We start from the raw sequence: 6,000 nt of genomic DNA, 5'->3' as shown, positions 1-6,000 counted from the left end.
TCCTGTGGAAGGGGAGCTGGGGAAGGTCATGAAGGTAGAGTTGAGACAGGCTCAACTTAAGGATCCTACGTTATAAAGCTTGAGAGAGATGGCTAAGGAGGCACCTGCGGCTCAAGGAAGAGGGGAGTCTTATACTGGAACAAAGGTTTGTTGTATAGAGAGTGGGCTCATGGAGGTGGGCTAGAAGGTGAAGTAATATGGCAGTTGGTAGTGCCTAGAGCTTACCATCTGCCACTTTTAGCCATAGCACATGACATTCCTTTCTCAGGTCATATGGGCATAAGATGTACTAATGGACGTATTATGCAAAATTTCTATTGGCCTGGGATTGCGAGGGATGTGGTAGGATATTGCAGGACTTGTGAACAGTGCCAAAATGTTGGCAAAGTAGGGGACAGGGCTAAGGGTCCATTAATGCCTTTGCCTGTTATTGAAGAGCCATTTCAGAAAGTGACCCTGGATATTATGGGACCCCTGAGAACTCCAAGTTCTACAGGAAAGAACTACATCTCAGTCATAGTAGACTATGCTATCAAATATCCTCAGGTGGTGGCTCTGTCATCTATTGAGCTAGAGAAGGTGGCAAAAGCTTTGCTAGAAATCTTCAGCAGATTAGGTTTTCCACAGGAAATACTGACTGACCGAGGTGCCAACTTCATGTCAGACCTGCTGACTTGTCTGTAGAGGCATTGTGGGGTGAAACATATAAAGACAACCCCCTACCATCTCCAGACTAATGGTCTTGTGGAGAGGTTAAACTCAACATTGAAGACTATGCTACAGGCATTTTCAGACCAACATGTTAGGGAGGTCTTGGATAGATTAAGTAGGGCAGGATTAACCATAAAACCCAGTAAGTGTCAAGTGGGTATGGCAGAGGTCACTTACGTAGGACACCAAGTGGGAAGTGGCAAAATTAGACCAGAACCTGTCAAGGTAGAAACTATTCAAGAGTGACTAGTTCCTGTTGCTAAAAAGCAAACTGGAAGCAAAGCTCTCTCTGGCCAAAATTGTGCTACACAGTCAAGAGGAGAAGGTTAACACCTGCACTACACCTCAAGCAACTCATAGCCCATCAAAACCCACACCATCAACACCCACACATAGCAACACTAAACCCACATATGCGGAGGCCCTTAACATTAACCTGCCCAAGCAACAAGGACCTCCGAAGCTGAAACACAAACAAACACCAGTCACAACCAAAGTGACACATAGCTCACAACACCAGTGTGCCATCGAACAACAGCCCCTAAGGCAAGACACTTTAGTCATAGGTGACTCTATAGTCACGCACACTGATGTCCCACTCAACAGGCTGAACAAGGAGAAAATTACAGTCAGCTGCCTGTCCGGTGCCAGGATCCGCCACATAACGCATGCACTCAAGTCACTCCACAACAAGTACAAATACAACTCTGTCATTGTCCATGCTGGAGTGAATGACTTGAGACGTACCTCCCCGCACTACATGAAAAGAGACATGGAAGAGCTCTTTGATCATGTGGCCCAGGCAGGTATGACCCTAGCCCTGAGTAGCATCCTGCCTTCGCCCAGAATGATACCACAGTATAAGGACAAAATGATTGATTTCAACAATTGGCTAAGCTTCTGGTGTCATTCAAAGGGGATCCAGTATCTGTCTGCCTGGGAAGACATGATCGACAAACCACAATGCTTTGCCACAAATGATCTGCACCTGTTACCCCTGGGGTTCAGGTTACTGGATAATGCACTTAAGCTCTTGCCACCTCTATAGTGCCTTTTTTAGGCAAGGTCCAAAGGATAAAACCACCACAGTAACAGGTACAAGCATGCAAAATCTGAAGGTAATGCTACTCAATACTAGAAGTCTAAACCTCAAAATGCACTCTCTCGAGGCACTCCTAAAAATGGAGAACATTGATATCTGTGCAGTAACTGAGACCTGGTTCAAGGCTCCATAGAGCAGCCCTGCAATACCAGGCTACAACTCTTACCACACTTTCCGGCCACAAAACCAAGACCGAAACACTAAAGGTGGACAAGTGTCCATATTCACCAAGGATATTCACACCTCCAGGCTAATTGCCCAACACAATGCATCTGAAATTCTCCAGGTGCAACTAACACTAGGTAAGACTGCAATCCAAATTGTAGCTTGCTACAGATCTCCCACCATGCCCCAAGATTCTCACTACACCTTTCTAAACATATTGGAAAATATTAAGATACAATGAAACACCCTAATACTGGGTGATTTCAACTACCCTGCCATTAACTGGGAAAACTACTCGGGTACCAACTCCTTTTCCCAACGGTTCTTGGAATTCATAAATTCCAGCGCCCTAGATCAACTAATCCATTGTCCCACCAGGGGCTCCAATATCCTAGACCTGGTCATTACCAACATGGGAGATAGATGCTCCACACCAGTGGTCACCCCTCATTGGTCAGGTCTGACCATAAGCAAATCACCCTTGACATCCACATTCCACCCCACCCCCCAGTAAGGAAACCTCCTTAAAAAACTTCTCCAAAGCCAACTTCATGCTACTGAAGTCAGAAGTGACAAACTTCATGACACTCATGCAGATGGGATCTGAAAGTTCAACTGCAGAATCCGTCACTAAGGCACTGTACGAGGACATCCACTCGTGCATGAATCATGCCATCTCAAATAGAACCAAGATGCTCTTCTCCAAAAAAAGGAAGCCAATCTGGTGTGCCCTGCTATAAACAAACTATACAACAGAAGGAAGAAACTGTTGCAGAAAAGAGGAAAATCCCAGGATGCAAAAAACTCCCTCACCAGCCTCAGTAAGAAGCTGAGTTCCCTCTTAAAATCCTCAAAAGCTAGTTACGAAAATAAAATTGCCAAAGATTCCAAAGACAACCACAAGGCATTCTATAGTTATGTCAAGAATCTAAATGGCAATGCTCAGATCTGCTCTGAGCTACAACAGAATGGCATTAAATATACTGATCCCAAGGATATTGCCAATATCCTGGCAGATCGATTTAGTGCCAACTTCACCCCCCTCTCACCCCCTAAAGGGCCCATCTCAATACCAAAAGATTGCCAAATTCCGGTAATCACGGCCACACAGGTAGAAACGGCACTATCCAAAGCTAAGAATACTGCATCCATGGGACCAGATAACATCCCAGGCTGTGTACTACATGAACTACAAAATGAACTGGCGCCTCACCTAAGTGTCATGTCTAATCATAGTCTCACATCAGGCTTCATGCACACTGAGTGGCGCACAGCTACAGTTATCCCACTCCACAAAGGGGGATCCGCCTTGGATCCTGGGAACTACTGTCCCATCAGTCTGACAAGCCTGATCTGCAAGGGCATGGAAAACATTATCATGGAACTTATAAACAAAGACATTGGCAACCTTCAAACACTGGACCCCACCCAGTTTGTGTTTGTGAAGAGCCGATCTTGTCTTCTGAATCTGATTGACTTCTTTGAATCAGTCTCCAGAGCTGTGGACGAGGGTAAGACAGTCCACATAACCTATCTGGACCTCGCCAAGGCCCTCAACACCATCCCCCACTCTGGAATCATAGATAAACTTACTAAGCTGGGAATAAATCCCTACATCACTCGATGGGTTGCCAACTGGCTTACTAACAGAACCCAGACTGTAAAAGTAGCCGACTCCAAATCCAGCTCCAGACAAGTGACAAGTGGAGTATCTCAGGGTTCAGTCCTGGGACCACTCTTGTTTGGCATCTACTTCTCTGAAGTACAGGCCAACACTAAGGGACTCTGGCTAACAAAGTTTGCAGATGACTGCAAACTGGGAGGCATTATCGACTCCCCAAATGATATGGATATTCTACAAAAGGGTCTTACAGAAACAGATGCCTGGTGCCAGAGCCATGGGCTCAAGCTTAATGCCAAGAAATGTATAGTTATCCCCTTAGGAAAAAAAACATGTGCCCATGAATTACCACATAGGTGGCAGTACACTAAACATTGAAAGTGTGATGAGAGACTTAGGGACACAGGTGGACAGTGGTCTCACTTTCGATAACCACATCACCACAACAATCAGGAAATCCTTCTATGTGGCACATCTCATCACGAAGGGCTTTTCATCCAGAAAAAAAAGGAGGTCATTGTCCCACTGTACTCATCCCTCATTAGACACATTATAGAGTATAATGCTCTGTTTGATATGTACCTCACAAGACATCTGCAACAGCTGGAAAGGCCACAGAAATACCTCACTAAAAGAATCACAGGCCTAAAGCAGATGCCATATGCTGACCATCTAAAAAAACTCCAGCTATACTCTGTGGCATATCGTCTACTCAGAGGCAATCTCTGCTTAACATACAAGGCCATGTCAAACCCTGAGCTGTTGGACATGCTCCACTTAAAGAAATCCCAATCCCTCAGAGCCACATGCTCCAGGGATCTAAACCTTGTCATCACAATGAAAAAAACATGCTGGAGGGATAGGTTCCTGACCCAGAGACTCCCCATACTCTGGAATAGACTGCCCATACATGTCAAGCAGAGCACCTCCTTAGCCCTGTTCAAAGGAACCTTGATGATTGGATGGGAGATAGGAAATTCACCCCTGGGATCATGTCAGTCACCCTGCTAGACAAGGGTCCAGAGAAGTAAATACTGTGGGAAGAAATATCCAGGGAATTGTTATGGCTAGGCTTATATAGGCCCTAGGGCCAATAGCCTAGTACCAACCTATGAACCTATGAAGTGAGAGCATTTCTAGGGACAACAGAGTACTATAGGAAATTGGTGCCCAATTACAGTACCATAGCTGCACCCCTAACTGACCTAAGTAGGAAGAAAAAAACAGACAAGGTAGTGCAGACCACAGATTGTGAACAGGCATTCCAAAAACTTAAAGGGATTTTGGGAGGACCCCCTTGGTCAGCTATCCCAGATTACAATAAAGAATTTATTGTACATGTGGATGCTTCAAATTATGGGGTGGGAGCTGTACTTAGCCAGGGTTCCACAGAAGGAGAAGAGCACCCAGTGGCATAGTTGAGCCACAGACTCCAATCAAGAGAAGAGTGTTATACAGCCATGGAAAAAGGGTGTTTGGCTATAGTGTGAGCATTACAAAAGCTGCAGCCCTATCTTTAGAAGAGAAAATTCACTGTACTCACAAATCATAACCCTTTAACATGGCTTAATAGGGTCAGTAAGCAAAATGCCAAATTAATGAGGTGTATTCAAGGATTGCAAGCATGTGATATGACCATGCATCACAGTGGGGTTAATAATGCCAATGCAGATGGATTGTCCAGGAGAGGAGTGGGTTAATATTCCCAGGTAGACCCCATTTTTTTCAAGTGTTGTTATTCAAGGGTCACTTGAAAATCATGCTTGAGTCATAAGGGGGAAAATTTGAAGAAAATGAAAACACTGTCATCTGTGTTAGCATGTCTGATAGGAAATTTGTGTATATTCTCAGATTAACTTGTATGGCATGCCAGCATGTCTAATTGTAAAAATGTAAATAAGGTTTTAAAATGTTGACTATTTCCCTGTTTATACAAGACATTTAAATAATCTGTCAGTATTTTGATACATTTCTAATTGCACATGTTTGTGAGGGAGATTCTAAAGTACAAACTGTCTGTGGAGAATCAGCTGATCAGTAGGTGATGTCATTAGAATTTTCCTGGTTGCTATGTGATTATCTGAACAGATGATTGACAGGAAAAATAACTTTTTCAAACAGCTGATTAATATTTTTAAAATAAGACAGTTGAGACTGTTAACTTGGACAATAAAAGAGACTGCTGAAATCAGTTGAAGGACAGTTAGCTAAGAGTTGCAGTCAGTTTCAGTGCTGTGCAGTGAATACCTAAGAAAAAGGACTCACCAAAAACTGTAAGCCTGCCTTTGCTTTGCTGTTATCTTTTAGATTAGATCAAGGATAGTATTCTCTAGTTAGATTATGAAAGTTTAGTTATTTAGTTGATGGACATCTATCCTACAGTTTAATTTTAATTCATTAA

This window comes from Protopterus annectens, chromosome 8.part1, assembly GCF_019279795.1.
Source record: "Protopterus annectens isolate FY-2018-M chromosome 8.part1, PAN1.0, whole genome shotgun sequence".
Classification (NCBI taxonomy): Eukaryota; Metazoa; Chordata; order Ceratodontiformes; family Protopteridae; genus Protopterus; species Protopterus annectens.
Note: the sequence above shows the minus strand (reverse complement) of the source record.